Source organism: Anser brachyrhynchus, assembly GCF_964034855.1.
Source record: "Anser brachyrhynchus genome assembly, chromosome: 4".
Lineage (NCBI taxonomy): Eukaryota > Metazoa > Chordata > Aves > Anseriformes > Anatidae > Anser > Anser brachyrhynchus.
The window spans coordinates 63,676,018-63,692,690 of NC_137698.1; the positions used below are offsets into that span (position 1 = coordinate 63,676,018).

The 16,673-nt window shown below is 44.5% G+C and overlaps 1 protein-coding gene and 1 long non-coding RNA gene across 2 annotated transcripts in view; one reads left to right on the forward strand and one right to left on the reverse strand.

Annotated features, from left to right (window-relative positions):
• The window catches only part of C1QTNF7 (C1q and TNF related 7), a 55,328-nt gene extending 54,556 nt beyond the window's left edge, over positions 1-772 (reverse strand). The window contains exon 1 of the mRNA XM_080589958.1: positions 495-772. The gene's annotated coding sequence lies outside the window, so the exon portion shown is untranslated. The remainder of the gene's footprint in view (positions 1-494) is intronic.
• The window catches only part of LOC308194264, an 82,748-nt gene extending 68,220 nt beyond the window's left edge, over positions 1-14,528 (forward strand). Inside the window, exon 3 of the long non-coding RNA XR_013950406.1 lies at positions 14,518-14,528. This is a non-coding gene — a long non-coding RNA (uncharacterized lncRNA). The remainder of the gene's footprint in view (positions 1-14,517) is intronic.
• The last annotated feature ends 2,145 nt before the right edge of the window (positions 14,529-16,673 follow it).

Here is a 16,673-nt window from a genome sequence, read left to right on the forward strand (position 1 = left end):
AAAACAAGTTTCTATGAAACCATAGCAACAAAGGTTAAAGTGAATACTTGGAATGATTTTGGAATCATGCACAAGGGAAAAAACCTATAATCTATTTTGGGTTGATGGAATGTAAGATTATAGCTAAATAAAAGAAATATTTCAAACGATTGTAAGCAATTAAATCACCCTAAACCCCGTGAAAGGTAGACATTTATAAATATTTTTTTACCATCAAATTGTGTCTTTGATTTTTAAAAATATACGTCTGGTAACTTTCTGATAGGAAAGTTATATGCATCCATGTCAAAATTTATTACTCTTTCTTACAAGATATATAAACAGATTTCACAGAAGTCCTACTACAGAAGATTCCTAATGGAAACATGTATCCCAGCAAAAATCTGATTTTTTTTAATTATTATTTTTTTCTGAGAAGTCTCTCTGTTGTGTTCCCTTCTTTAAATGCATTTCAGAGAAGCCAGAACAGGAAAGTAGAATCAGTTACAACTTACCTTAACGTTTGAGTAGATGACACCAATTTTTTTTCAGGAAAAGCAACACGTTTCTTTCGGGTCGTGCTGTAGGAGCTGTAAATTCAAGCCACCAGGTAATTGTTGGTGATCCAAGATCCGTTAAAGCCAATTTGAGTGCCTCGACGACAAATAATAAACTTCACGAAACTCGTTTGAAGCTTGATGCTCGTGCATTGAGTTTTGTAACTGTCTGTCTCAGCTAAATAAGCTCCCACTCCTTTCCTCGGACAGTTGCCAGCTTTTCTAATTTAAAGCAACTGTCAGCGTGCTATAAAACTCCTGCTGGAAGGAGCTCAACGTATACCATGGAGCAGCGAGCAAGCGCGTGCTCCGGACTGAAGCGGTATGACAGCGTCCTAACGGGACGCGGGGCATAGCCTCCCCGAGGTAATGTTATATCATCTTTGGAAAGCATTATCGGCTAAGTTGTCTCCTGCTCGGTATAGACACAGAGACGAGGAAAAAATCATGCTCTTTCTGGCATGCCGTCCCCTCAGCGTGGGATTTGGGAGGAGCAGCATCTGCCTCAAAGTGAAGGAAGAAGCAACAGCCTCAAAGGCACAACGTGCTGGGAGCTGCCAAAGGAGCCTGCTCCCCAAATCAGCCAGAGGATTCCCTGGATTTTTAGAGGTGCCACTCCTTGGTCTGAGGCTTCGGGGACAGGTCCAGGGGCTTTCTCCTAGGCTTCCCCTACTGCAGGGTGCTCCTCTCACAGGGGGGTGGGAGACCCAAGCTGAGGTTTGTGGCTAAGAACATCCCCAGACTTGACCTTCATGGGATTTTGGAGAATTTCAAAAGAGATTCATGACAGCGATCCTGTCCTCTGAGACACTGTCAAGCTTTAAATAACAGAGGCATGATCTGCAAAGACATCCACTTACTGTGGATGGCTCTGTTCTGGTTTGCTCAGATTAAGATAGCAGAGCACACGAAATGCCGTTCATGCAGAAGAGCTACAGGTGTTCCTGTGGAAGGAGAATTACTCCTCCTCCTCGCAAGGAACGTATTTCAACCAGCCATGGCCGACCCACATGGTGTGAGTTAATGATTTGAGAAAGTTCCCATTTTGCAAATATGAGTTCTCTCTGCAGAATAGCTAAAAGCAAACAAACAAAAAGCTTTGATGTTTAGGCCTAAATTATAAAACATTGTGATTTTTGAAATTTCAGTTTCTGAGCACCCAACTTCCACTTTGTTAGTACCAGAACAAACTTCCACGGGTGCATATGATGAGTACCATCTGGAAAAGAGGATCCTGAATAGCCCATCTCAGACTGTGCCCCAAATTACTAAGGACTTTTGGAAATGCATCCAATAGACCTGCTGATGCTAATGTAACGGACAATTTATTGTTCCTGCTATTAGGTGACTTTGGCTTTGTCAGCCATATTTTCTTGCAAAATTAACATAAGCTAAGATGGAATCATTAGACAAAATTATACCGAAATTTTCAAAAGTGTTTGATGCACCTGAAAGAGGAGATCAATCGTCTATGGCAAAACCAGCCAAAGTCAAAATGCCACCTCTGAAGTGGTTATTATAGAACATCTTGTTTGTTTGAATGTTCTAATGACATTACATGACACTGAAATATTAAGTATTTCATATTTTAATTGAGAATTAAAAACTGGGATCCTGTGCATTCAATCAATACAGATAAAATACTGCTGCCAATGATGAGAGAAAGCCAATATTCTTTTCTGATGGAGTTTCATTTCAGTACTAAATGATCTGCTGGTGGACTTGGTTGCAGATGAAAGTATATTGAAAGTACAAATACCATCCTATCATGTCACTTTAATGTACTATAGGAACTCAATGATTTCTGTATCATTTTCACTTTGAAGCAGGCATTAGACATATCCTTTAAAGTACAGGCAACACTGGAAACTTGTATTTGTATGCTTATGGGAATTACCTTGAATTCTTAAAGATCATCCGTTCTCTCAGTTTGCCTCTTTCTGCTCCTGTTTAGGAAAATGTGAGCTGCTGCATCCTATTTCTATTCCTTTGTAAGGGAAAGAGAGGATGCTGTTTGTGCCACATTAAAAAAGCAAACCAACCAACCAACCAGCCAACCAAACGATCAATCAAAACAACCCATGTTTTCTAATGATCTGTGGAGAAGCCTGGCAGGAATTACAAACCTGGGCTCTGCCACTGATTTGTGCCTTGCTCTGGACTGGTTTTATAAACACCTTTCTCACTTCCATTCACCTATTTGCCTCACAGTAATGCGATTAAGGACTAACTATTGGTTAAGTAATAAATAATCATATTAACCTCAGTAATTTTATAACATCAATAATACAAAGCAAACATTTCTTCTGATCTGTTAGACGTTTACGCCATCTGAGACTACCTGGATAGTTTTCTGTGGTCCGCAACACAAAGTTAAAGCATCAGCCAGCAGTTTGGCTCTTATGTTATTGAGAAGGTGGCTGAAAGAGGAAGATGCACTTAAAGCTTTGTTGGAGAGACAGGAAGTGAGAACCAATAGAGCAAGTCTTAAAAATAAGGAGATGAACTCATTTCTTTCACCTACTGAGCTTTACAGGTCGGAGGTGAGAGGCAAAAGTGGAGGAGAAACCACACAAGGTTCTGCAAGCCTTGAAGTTTTAAGTGTTCAGCAGAAAATAATGGTTCAGTTTTTTGGACGGTGATATTTTCATAGGGTTGCTCACTGGTGCCTGTGATAGGCTTATTTCTAATCTCTCGAAAGTTACAGTTCTAGGCAACTGTTCCACATTTTGGCATTTCAGCAGCACGCTGATTTTCTTGGGTTTGGCTTTGTACAGGCACAGCTGTGGGAGGATCGAGCTGCTAGCCCCAGGAGCTGGAACGGTAACAGGCATTTGGTGTTCATGTCCACACAGGTACAACACACCAGCTCAAAGGGCTTAGGAAACATGGAGTAATTTGTCTCAGAGAAATTTCAAAGGGAAAGAAAATGGACTTATCTTCTTGTCTCGCTATTGGGTGCAAGTCTTCATATGGCCATGAACGTGTGGACATTTGTTGCATAACAGACTGTTGCATCGTGAATACAAAAACCAGAAATCCGTGTAATAGATGCAGGAGAGTAATGTGCCCTAAAGAACACAGTCATCACACCCTTGATGGATTGTCATCTTTAATCCTCTCATGTGGTAAGCAGCTGGGATGTTTTCCTGATGACGTATTTAAGCCCTTTCTCTGCCTAAAGTGTTTTAAGATTCAGCAGGTTCTAATAAGTATTAAGGAAGTTTCCAATACAAGTATCTGAACCAGGAATCAAACAACATCTTTCATTTGCAGTGAACCACTAAGCAATTGATTTGCTGGAAGGAATATGACTTTGTAGCATTAAAAAATGAAGTATTCTTTGATGCTGGGATTTGAAATTTTCCTCTGTTATGGGTGGATGCATTTACATCCAGATAATGCTCAACTCAATTGTCAAGATGTTAATGTAAGTCCTCAGGACTCATCTTGCTTCAGTACTGAGAGACTGAGCGGGCCTGTATGGCACAGTGCACTCTAGGAAATCACAAAGCTGCTACAAAAGGCTTAATTATCTCCTCATGTGGAGCAATGGGAATGAAGATCAGCTTCATCCAGGTAAACAGAAACGTGTCATTGTCCAGTGGCCCTACATGAGAAAGGAAAATGGTTGTAACAAGAAAATATCATGACTTGCAGCTGGTGCACCCCTCTGGAGATGCCCGGCAAGTGAATGGCTGCAGGATGGGGTACATCCATGAGGAACAGCACGCGTCTGTATGACTGAGCAGCTACGGGGCTGCACACTTCAGGGGCACCTAGCTACCAGTGGGTTAACTCCATGTGTATTTTTGCATTTATATGGGATGCAAAACACAGCTCCAACAGGGCCTGTGATTTTTCAAACGAGAATAATTTATTCTCGGCCTAAATTTGCCAGAAAACACAGTCCAAAGTTCATTTGCGCAATGAGATTACCTAACTAAAGTCACCTCTGCTCTGCACCTCCATTCAATCATCAGTCACCAATGTAAAACCAACAAGCAGGATTTAAATTTTATCTGCTTGGAGCAGCTTGGAACAACTCTGCTATATGTACTGCTCTGAAATGGAGTGCTGTTTGTTGCAAGCACAGCACATTACATTTCTCCCCCTCCACCTCAGGGTTAAGGGCTTGGAGTCTTAATGGGGCAGAGCATTGTAGCTCCATTGCCTCCAGTATATATCAGCAATTAAAATTTTAGTTGGAGTTTCACTTCACCTACCTACTCCTCCATGTGATGAGGGGGGCTTTTCTTCTGCAATTTTTTCCTCTCACTTTTCCTTCAACATCACGCTTTTCCATCAACATTTTTTGAGACCAGATTTGCAGAGATGTCTTGATGCTTCAAGCCATCGCTGGGAACTTAGTGAGACTTACAGATGGATTTACAAATAATAAAGGGCTCCTGAAATGAGCGAGGTCTGTTGTAAACCAACATCAGCAAAAAGCAATGCTTTGTCTAAATTATCTATCTCATTTTCTCTCCGGTAGTCTGTCTTCTCACAGCACAGAAAAGGGCCATTTTTCAATGCAGAACTAAACAGCAGAAATAACACTTTTGCCCTGCATAACTATCTGCTTTCAGTTTATAAAACTTTCTGCTTTGTGCTGATTCTTTTTCTTTTCTTTATCTTAACGCATTCCAACATGAGCCCTGTGTATGCTGTCACGCTGCAGACCAATGTGGCTGTTCTCCAAACTCTGGGCATTTGTGTTACTCTGAAAATGCCGTGTTCATATCATTGGGTGCAGTTCCTTCCTTGGAGTTAACAAAGCAAGGTATCCCTCCACATTAACTTGAGTGTGAGCTACCATCCCATTTCTCTACAAGGGTTTCAAAAACCCCTGCAAGCATGTGCTTGTGTTGCACCAATCTGGCTCTGCTCCGGCAGAAGGGCAGGGAAGGGCTGGTTTTCTTTGTCCCTTCCCATGGAATTCATTGCATTTGGGAAAAGGAAAAACTGTCCTAGCAAGAGGATGAGCATGAGTGCATTGTGCAATCTACCCATTCGCACATGGTCTGAGGTGAAGCCCCTTCACTGGATATAGACATGTTTCGCTAAATACCCAGTTTTCATTTCTTCCAAAACCACACAAGTCCAATAAAGTGGAAATAAAGTCCACATCTGTCAATTCACATCCCTTTCAGAGCAAGATTATTGTCTCTGCTTCAGAGCTGGCTATACAGATGTACCCTCCAGAGGCACCATAGCTTCCTCTCTGTGAGGTCTCAGCTTATCACCACGAGGTCTCAGCTTATCACTCTCCTTTAATTTGAAAGAGAAAGAGGAAATAGGCCACCACTTTATCTGCTCATATTAGCTAGATGGAATGAAAACATACTTGGTATTCAAGTCAGCGTAATAAGAATAGCTTATATTTATTTTTCTTCTGCCAAGTGCAAGCCAAGCAGCAACTAAAGATAAGCCTGAAAGTAATAGAGATCCATTTAAAATTAGCTCATGCACTGGTTTGGGAGTACTGGGAAACCAAACAGTTCCTCTGAGCATCATTAACAGCCTTCCACCCCTGGGCACGTGGAGCTTGTGCCCCTGGGAAAGCCAGCCCTGCTGTCCCCATGGTGCCGGCGTTTTGGCACCTCTGCCGTTACTCCCCACCATGCACTGTGCCATTGTCAGTGCCCGTGGACTTGGCACCCTTAAGCTTTTCTCTTTTGATTGCCCAAGATCAAAGAGCACATGAGAGAGGTTATGTTTCTACAAGCCCCTCACTCAAACCCCTTCTGAAGAAGAATGCTACAGACCTACACAAAGGTCTACAACATTTCCCTGCTTGCACACACCGATTTTAATTTATATGACACAAACCTATTCTGCCTCACATATGCAAACTACTTATTTTTGCTCTCTTTTTCAAATAGATAGGGTAGGAAAGGACTTTTATGCTGTTCCACACTCCACAGGGCTATTCATGTAGCACTTCAAGTCATAAAGAAAACATCAGCTTGAACTACTTTCAAACTTCCTTATTTTGTTTGTTCAAACAGAAAGTTATCCGATTTATTATGCTTCATTTATCTGGAAGCAGCCTGCAACGTGCTAGCTGAGTGCTTTGACCTTTTGCATATTCTGTAGTTGATTGGTTTGGCCATCCATCTTCTCCAGTTGTTGAAACCCTCGCTTAGCAGAGAAAGGCCAACAGCCAAGCCTGTGTGAAAAATGTGATGCAAAAGGAATCAATTAAGTACAGGGTATATTTCATTGCATTTCCCATAGTATATTAGACATTGAAAATTATGCAGAATCTGAAAAATTGCCTAAGGTGCCTGGACGTCATGGCTGCTGACAAATTATGACTATATTACAGTTTTTGATCAATCTTTTTGGGAAAAAAAAAAGAATCTTATGTGAATCTGATGTGCTCTCATCACTCTGGTAGAAAGCAGTTAATATTCCTATTTCTCACAGTGTTCTAAGCTCTACTGGTTAATCTAGTTTCTTTCTGACTATCTTGGCAACTTCTCTTATGTAACACAGCTAAACGCGATCTCTGTATTTTCCTTCTTGAGCCACCTCTAATTCCCTGTAACCTGTTACTTTTGATAATTCCATCCTTGTTTTTGACCAGGAATGCGAAGAGGGGAAAAAAACGATGTTCACTGTGTTGTGCCTATGCACATGTTCATATCCTGCTAGTTACGACAAGCAACCAGCCTTGGCCATCTCTCTGCCTGCCTCTTCTGAAAGGTTCATCCTTGTTATGTTTCAGGGCGTGCCTCATTCCCAAAACACAGCCCCAGACTCCCTAATAAATATGTCAGCGTGTATCATGTTCATTTTAACACTAGCATTTTTAGAGGAATGAGTACCAAAGCAGTCCTAGAAGCACAGGTGGGAAAGCAGATCCACCCTCTCCAAAAGAAGGGCCTCAATCACAGGGTAGAGAGCAAATAAAACGCCCGTTTGCTTAGTGGCCCTTGGAATTATAACTTCTTTTCAGGATGGGAAAACTTTAACAGAGCAACTAGTCACTATAATCAAAGAGAACTGGATAAGAAGAGGCTGTATACATCAAGTAAGGATAGGAGTCATCATGAATTCATACAGTGCATAAACAGGAAGAAAAAAAAAAACAAACGTGAAAAAATACTCATTTTCTTTACCTGGTGAGAGTGCTTTCTGTGAATGGAGTAGCTGAAAAAGTCCCCTTCCCTGCACACAGGCAGTTTTCCTCCACAATTCAGAGCGTGTCCCATCTTGCGGCCTAACCAGTGCGATCCTCAACCAGCGCGTTCCCCAGGCAGAAGGGTCAGCTGCTGAGCGCAGCTCTGTGCTCGTGCAACGAGACAGCCAGACAGCCTTCAGAGCTATCTTCCCAACCCAGTAGGGTCGGCCTCGCACATAAAGCACCCCGTGGCCCTCTCTGGCTGCACACGCAGCTCGCTTGGGTTTAAAGAGAGCGTTATCTGACAACCTCCCGCAAACGATGCAAGGGTTGCTCCAAGATTAAATGGCAACTGCTGAGGGAAACCAGGCGCTATGAATGAGCGTACACATGTATATTCATTTCTGCTCTTCCTTCTCTGTCTGTCCGATAGGCTGACTTGCCAGCTGCTAAACTGCTATCAGAGGGTGGCAGTTCTTCTTTTAAATGGTCTTTAATTTAATGGGAAGAGGATTCTTTTAATAGTTAATTGATATCCCCTCCTCAAGCTGAAGCAAATAAATGCAGGGTGGCTGAGGTGCGATTGATTACAGACGGCGCCGTTACCCAGCAGTGGAGCAGGAGGCAGGGTGCAGTAGCAGCAAAATGCCTAATTTCAAGGAGTCAGTAGCAAAAACAATTTCAGTTCAGTCTCTCTGGAAAGTCTGGAAAGATCCATGCCGTTAAATTTCTGTTCATAAAACTTTATTGTCTATGGGTGCTTTTCCAAGTGAGTAGGCTGTTGGCTATACACATTTCCTGACCTATACAAGTTCTCTGACACTAATGGTAACAAAATATAGCTGGTAACTTTCTGAAATGAAATGTCTGATTCAGAACAAACAAATCACTGCTGTCACAATTAGCTTGGCTACTTAAAACTACCGAGGTAGCATAACAGCACTGACCAGCACGAGCAATTTGTCTTAAAAAGCTGGAACATTTATTTTCATTAGCAGAAAAGCCTTTCTTTCGTTTGTTCAGAGATGAACAAAAAGGGCAGAACTTGAAATTAGGGACGTAAAGCAGCATGTGCGTGGAAGAGAAATCAAATGCGGGAGCTCACTGCTGGCGTGGCATGGCACAGAAGATGGGATCAGATCATCACAGATACCTGGTTTCAAACATACAGCTGCTGGGGTACCAGCTATATTGGGGTACAATTCAAAAGAGTTCCTTGATGCCAAAATGTGGTTTCTGCCCTCCAGCACCCTGTCCTGCCATGCTGCACGCTCCTGCTGCAGGTCCTGGCGCTCAGTGGACACTGACAGGGGTGGACTCAACCCATTAACTTGCCAAAAAGCTCACCCAGCAAGGAATCGTATCTTTCTTCTGCCAAAATAACAAGCTGGAAGAGCCCACAGGAGGTGGTGCATCAAAGGTGGTGCAAAGGAGCACAGCTGGGAGGAGGGATGGGAGGAGGGACCTGGCACGTGCGGGGCTGGGGCCACCAGCCCCTGGGGTTTTAAGAAGATAGCTGGAGGGAGTGACGTTGCAATTGTTTGCTGAGGGAATGCATGAGCTCACCTGCATGGTGGGATTTGATCTCATTTCCTGTGACAAAGCTTGGAGCACACCTGCATCCCTGCGAACATGGACGGCCTTCATCTGAGGTCCCAGGTGGGAGTAAGGACAAGAGAGGCACTGAGCAGCCCAGGCTGCTGTAATGGACTCCGAGGGCTCAATAAACTTTGCTGGCAAAATTCACTGCACATGCAGCTTTCCTCAGGCTTCAGGGGCTCGAGCAGGAGTTTTGTCAGCCTGAGGGCTTCTGTGACTCCAGGCGAGCCTCGCTCCCTGAGGCTTTGGTGCCAGGATGGGGATGGGAGAGCTGTGCAGGCTGCGAGAGCTTCCCCCTCCATCCCCACCCTGAGCAGTCCCGCTCAGCCTCCACCGCTTGGAAACGGAGGTACAAATGTAACAGGAAGAGCAGCAAGGAATCTGGAAAATCAGAAAGCAGAATTTGGAGCCGTAACAAACCCTGGAAAGCTGCAAAGACGATCACCGCCGTGATGCTGGCCAGTGAGGGCCTGCTGAAGTCGCTCACCGCAGCAGGGAGGGGAACACACAGTCTTAGATGAAACGACGTGCGTGTGTGGGTGCAGAGGGCCAAAAGGGAAAATACAGCCTTATATATCCTTATTTTGTAGCCTGTGTTTTGCTGTGTGCGTTTCCTAACCGATTGCTAATTCACTCCATCTCCAGTGAATAAACAGACCGGCACTCTGGGATCTGTTTTTAATTACAGTGTTGTTTCTTTTTAATGATGAAAAATGAGGATATCCTTTTTCTGTCCCATGTGACCTGCTTTCTATAGGATTTCTGTTAAAAAAAAATAAAAATCCAAATATCTTTCTCTTCTGGTTCCAGAATTTCCCTGTTCTCCACCCCTTATATTTCCTGGACAGTACAACTCCACGGTAACTAACTGCACTGTGAATATTTATCCTCGCACACACCAGAGAGACCTCTAATTTCTGTAGGGCTGTTTTGCAAAGTTTCTTGAAGCTTCCCAAGTGGCTGCAGCCAAACAACCCAGGAGTAATAGCGCTGCGAGTCAGAAGAGTTACATCATCAGGAATTGCTAAGAAATAAAGGATTCAGTCTCTTTTTTTTTTGCACTAATGCCTCTTTGTGCCCCTTTGCAGCATTTAAGAGGGCTCATTAAGTGTTCCTCTGCTGGAGCAGAACTGCCTGAGTGGGCTCACACGTATGAGGCTCACCTTGGAGAGACAAAAGTGCCTTGGTTCCCAAATGGCCCTAGAACGTAGAGGGCATGGCCACGGTGTGCGTTATCATTCCTTAGATACCTCTCTCCATCTAAAAGCCTGTCCTCAGAGTGAGGATGGAGCACCTGGGAAATGGACCCATTTGTACTGTTTTGTTTTGCTATTTCTAAGCAGGTATTTCGCTGTGAGGACAACCATCTAAGGACACGGTACCACAAAACTCAGAGAAAGCCAGCTGAAGCAGCCACTGCCACAGCATGCGGGATGTGGTGCTGCTGTGTCACACACCCGTCTGGAGCCAGCTGGACACGATGCCACTTACGTGAACACTTCTCTGTGTCTCCCACATGAGCTGAATTACTCTGTGTTAGATTTGTGTGTGTACACGTGTGTGTGAATGAAGTTGCTACACACAAACAAGGGATTTGCTATTTGACACCTTTCAGTATTAGGTTAACGAGTCTAGATAATGGTTTTGCAGTTCATGTTTTTTATTATTATTATTATTACTATTATTTTGTTTTTGATTTGACTGCCAATCTAGAGAAGAATTGGGCTAGACAACTTTAAAGTACTTAATTTTACTTTTCTCTTTTTTCAAACAAAATTAAAAGTGGAAATGGAGAAGGGAAGAGCTGCTTTGAGTTGGAAAGAATATTTAATTTGGGGGGCACTAATGAGAGAGTGCCTCAAAGGCAATGAAACAAACAAACAAAATGTGACTGTCTGGGATTGCAGGAGACCAAGACCTTTCCTCCTTCCAGGAGAATTTCCTGATGTCCAGCCTCATCAATATTCTTGGGTGACTCCTCTGACACAAATTATGACTTTACTCAAGCTGGGTAAATGCTTCCTGCCCTGGTGATTATTTTAGCATTGAGAGGGTAAGGGCACTCCCCTGTGGTGGGGGAGGCTCTAGGTCCTAAGTCACTCTTGTGATTCAGAGCAAATTCTTAGCATGACTGACTTCACGAATTCTTATGTTTCAAAACAGTTTTATTTCAAGAATAAGTAATGTGTTCCCATGTCCCCTCCCCAAATAAAAGGAGAAGCAGACAGAATACTCCACTTTGCTGTATTCCAGATAATCCGTTAGTTTAGTGACTAATTTTAATACTTTGGAAAGGAAAAATAAATACAGAAAAGATGACATAAGAGCAACACGTGCCATTGTTACAGTTGAATTCCATGGGCAGAAATAATTGAACGAGTCCTCATGAGTCAACTGCTGAGGGGAGGGTCTGCTGCTGAGCCAGGAGGGAGAAGTCCCTGCATGGGTGGACGTGCTGTACCCGAGAGGGATGCTCCGGGCGGCTGTGCTCAGGGCAGAGGGGCTGTGGGGACGCAGGGATGTGGGGATGCAGGATATGGGCTTGTTCTGAGGCGGGGATGCAGGGGTGTGGGGATGTTCTGAGGGATACGGGGTTGTTCTGAGGTGGGGATGTGGGGGTGTGGGATGTGGGGAGGTGAGAGCCTCCTTCCCACTCTGAAAAACCCTCATAGCTCCACAGACACGTCTGCACTGTGAGAATAAGGAATCCGCTTCCCTCTGCAGTATCAGTCCCCACTGTAGCCATGAAGCCACATTCTTCATTGAACAAATTAAAGACGTCATTAGAAAAAAAAAGAAAAAAAAGAAAAAAGAAAAAGAAAAGAGCCAACACCAACAGAAACAGGCTATGCTTGCGGCAGCCAGTTTACTGCTGCAGATGAGGGTGCAGGACCCTTTCTGGCCTCTGTCCCTGCAGACACCGGCAGGGTCCCGTGGCGGTGGGCCTGCAGCCCCGCTGCCAGGCTCGGCCTTCGGGCTGAGGGGGCTCGGGGTGCCCGGGGGCACGGCACGCCCCCTGTGCTGCCTGCATCCAAAGGCGTCATTATAAAGGCTCGACACGTGAAGTCCCCTCGCGCTCCTTTACAGGGCGAGCGAGGGAATCGAGGTGGGAAAAGTTCCTCCGAGTGAGGCCAGAGGCCCTGCCACCGGCCGGAGGTGGGGGGCAGCAGCTCCCCGTCCCCTGACGGCCGGGGTTAGCTCGTTGGCTGCCTCGCATTGCCCTCTGCTGGCACTTCTTAAAACACCGACATCGGTTTAGTTACTGCGACGGCCATTTAGTCCCCCGTTACTTTTATCCTTTATAGTATTACTATTATTTTTTCCAATGCCTCTGCATAGCGTATCCCAGGGGACTTGCCTGAATGTCCCCCTCACCCTGTGTACAAGCCGAGAGCATTTTGTTGGTTTCTGCTCCAAAGACGAGCTTTTGTCTAAGAGGTCTTTTTTGAAGTCAGGATAATGATGAACTGGTTGCTTCATATGTCAGTGAAAGTGGATGGCATCTATCTGCCCTACAACAAGCAGAGCACCAGATTTCCTTGGCATGACTTTGTGCGTTGGAGAGGACCGAAACTAGGAGCCAGCTCCACCATTTGCTACAGGGAAAGAGCTGGGCATCTTTCTCTAGGTGTGCTGCATAAAGTTTAGAAATCCTTCAAATAAACGAATGAACCCCCTCATCCACCTTTTCATCTGAATTTGGAAAACAGTCACATTTTTTAGTCAACTTGACTAAACTTGGGAAATATTCCCCCCCCAAACTGGGCTGCCCATGGCTTTTGTTGGTGCGAGGGTTTGCTGTAGGAAAGTTGTTTTCTGTGTGCTACGGTGCCTTGTGGGACATGTGCTGCTTGGGTATGGAACGGGATGACAGCTACAGCATCCAGGTCCCGCTGCCCACCCTGATGGCGTGTGGAGTGTGAGCACCTTCGCCTCCCATTAAGACAGGTCTCTTGGCTCTCTAGTGCTCATCTCATCTTTCTTCCCCCTAGGCAGTGGCTTGGCCAGCCAAAATGTGAGGCTGGTGTTGCCTCTGCTCCCTCTGCACACAGCTTTGGTCCTGCTGGAGGGGGTGCAAAGCCTCCAGCAAGCTGTTGTGGGGAGAACTTGTCTTCGCAGCGCAGGAAACCTTAGTGCATTTAGCAGTAAGCCCGGTGAAAGGGCTGGCCTGGGTTTCTCTGCTCCTGCAACTGGACAGCAGCCAAGCCACCCTGATATCCTGGCGATGTCCTCTGCTTTTGGGGCTGCACAGCAGGTCTGCTCTGTCCATTAGACGAGATGTAAGAGCGTGAAAGGAAGGTTTGCACCTCGGGTCCAGTCTGAACCTTTCAACCGAGCTATTCCCAAACTCTGTTTACCTCTTTCATAAAAGTTTAAAAACAATCGTTGTTTTCTTTTCATGATGGTTGAGACCTAATAACAAAATAAATACAGCAAAAAAAAAAAAAAAGAAAAAAAAAAGAAAAAAAAAGAAAAAAAAAGAGCAGAACTTAGCTCTGAGCCCTGCTTTTTGCCAGCCCAGAGGGAAGGCCAAAGCAGAGCCAGCCAGGCATTTCTGAGCCTGTTGTTCCTGGAGATGTCTTCTCAGCTTCCAGGCCTCTGGGGCTGCCTCGGGTCAGAGTGAGAAAAGCACATTATCGTGCTTTTCCGGTGGGAGCCCTCAAGCAAAAGAGCTGAAGGAAATGTGCTGCTCGGGGGCCTTCCCCCTAGATCCCCCAAGCCAGGAGGAGAGCAGTGGGTCTGCATGGATGGAGGGCATCCAGCCTGCGGATGACACGCAGAGGAGAGGGAAAGGCCTGGGGAGCTCAAAAATCCCTGCAGGGATCAGGAGGCATCTGCTGGGCTGGGAGAAGGAAACCAGGCAAAGCTGCAGAGGAAAGGAAAGGGAGACCTTAAAGGGGATTTAATATGCATGCAAAGCTGCAGATCCCAACCTGGGCTCTGAATCCTCCTCTGCCAGGAGAAAGCAGAAAATACCCCCATCCATATTCCTAAAGGTTGCAAGCTAGCCTAGGAAATTAATTCCTCATTATAGAGATGAATGTGCCAACAGGATGAGCTTTTCAACTCACAGGGATAAACGGCAGGGTTGGGTTCAAAGTTTGGAACCAGGAAACTCTACAGCTTTGTCTTCCAAAACAGGGGAGGAAGAAAGCCAGGATCCTCAGTCTGCTTTCAAAGCCCTGGTGCTCAAAGGAGTGCATTCTTCTCGAATCTTGTTAACGTCTCCAATTTAACATTTGGAGAGCTGAGATTTTAATCCCCCCCTGGTATTTTCAGTAGCAGCAATGTGGCACATCTCTCTCCTGCTGATGAAGGTTAAGATGTAATTTGGCTTGTCGTTTCACTCTAAGAATGGTCTTAGTGTATCACAGAGCTTTCTCTTCACTTTTGGATATTCAGTTATGTGAATTCAGTCGCTGTTCAAGGACCCTGCCAGCACCTGGAAGTCTCCTGAGTAGGATCAAATGCACGTTTTACTTCAGTAATATCAAGCTCCCAGTGCTCTGTTGCAGTTTCTTCTTACAAAAATTTAAATTAGTAACATAATACAGAAAATTCAATAATAAACTTATTTGTGGAAGTGGAATTTCAGGTTGCTATTATAGTTAATTAGTGAAAAAAACAACAATTTGACCTCAAGACACATAATTTGAAGAAAACTCTCCAAATGCAGAACAACGATGTTATCTGCTTGAGGGGATGAAAGGAGTAAGATGGAAGAAGCAGTCGGGGTATCAGTTTACTGCCCATTTGCAGTAACCAAAAAACCAAACCAAAACAGACATTTTAAAGCTTCAAAATGCTGCCACTGTGAAGCTGAGTAGGACTTTGCTTTCACTACAAATACAGTGAATTAGGGAAGCTGGGGTCAGGGTAAGACAGAGAGCAAAGCAGACGAGACTCGCCTTTGCCTGCATGCCACACTGAAAAAAACCATGCAGGCTGAGGAATAACAGCGTAGGTGCTGCAGGTCTGTAATCCATCTTTCCCCAGGACACCTCCTGTGCTTTTATCCTCAATTTATGAAAGCATTGGAGGCAAGAGATTTCACTGGCATGGTCCAGCTTGTCCCCACACGGCCCCTTTGGTGCATCCACCCTTTGGATGGGTGACGGGCTGCCCTATCACCCCCAAAAAGCACCCGGTATAACTCAGAGAAGTCCCCAGGACACCAGGAGGGCTGAGCACACAACCTGGCCTCCCACCTGCCCAAATCTGGGGGCTTACTAGAATTACAGTTCTTGTGTATTGAGACAACCCAGAGATGTGAGCAATGTGAAGCTCACAACGGTTTGAATTGTGCTTATGCTCAGATTTTCTCCCTCTCTTCACTGTGGCCTGGCAGTGGGGCTGTCAGAAGCACTCTGCTGGCCAAACGTCCCCAATTAACTGAGTCTCAGCGATGGCTCGTCACTTCGGAGCGAGCTGCTGAGCTGGAGATTGCAAGTTCTGGAGGGTACGTTGGAGGTGATGGTTTTCAGGCTGGATTTGGCAGGTTCATGCCAGCACCAGAGGTAGAAAATATAATGATCGTGGAACTACTCTATGTTCTTTATTTGAAACAGCGGTGAAAATATGTAGATTTTGTTAGAATACAGCTGTTTTAACACTTAGCTTAAAAAAAGCAATAGAATTAATTATTAATACATATAAGATTCATTCAGTTAGAAGGCATGAAAGATATATCCCAGGCATATCCTACATGACATCCCTGAAGGAATTTTTAATTACAGTGAAAGCAGAGTTCAAATACCTTTAATTTCTGCAGCTGACAGGTTATTTTATCTCCGAAATAAGTAAACCAAAGCTAGACCAGCACTGCGCACAGGAGAGAGCTCAGATTTTACAGCAGCAGCCTGAGCTGGCTGGCCTGCATGCAGGCACGCTGCATCTGCAGAGCTAAATGCAGCTCGGAGCCTCGGAAAATTTAGAGATGTTGTTTTTATCGTGTATCATTTTTTTGGTTTAGCCTTTGAAGCGCAGCAAAAAGACAGACCTTTGTCAAAAGGCACATTTATTTTTTAGCATTGGATGTGCAGACCTGTACCGTGTGTTTCATTTTTGCATCCAGGGTTTGTTGTAACTGCTTTGGTTGTACATGCCTGGAATATATGATCAAACTGTTTGCAGCCCCAGTTGAAATTTATTTTGCGTCATTCTTCTCTCTCTGTCTCTCTCTGTCTCTCTGTCTTACTCATCTGGTCATTTGGAAAGCTCTCATTTGCACATTTAAAAGTAATTTCAGTTTTTTTCCTTGTCTACAAATTCCAGAAAACAGATCTGATTATTGCTACTTGCATTTGATTTAGGCTATGATTATAACTACAGCACTTCCAAACATTCAAAATTCATGAATTCAGCTATTCCCAACCCTAAATGATAAAATGTTAAATACAATAAATGTG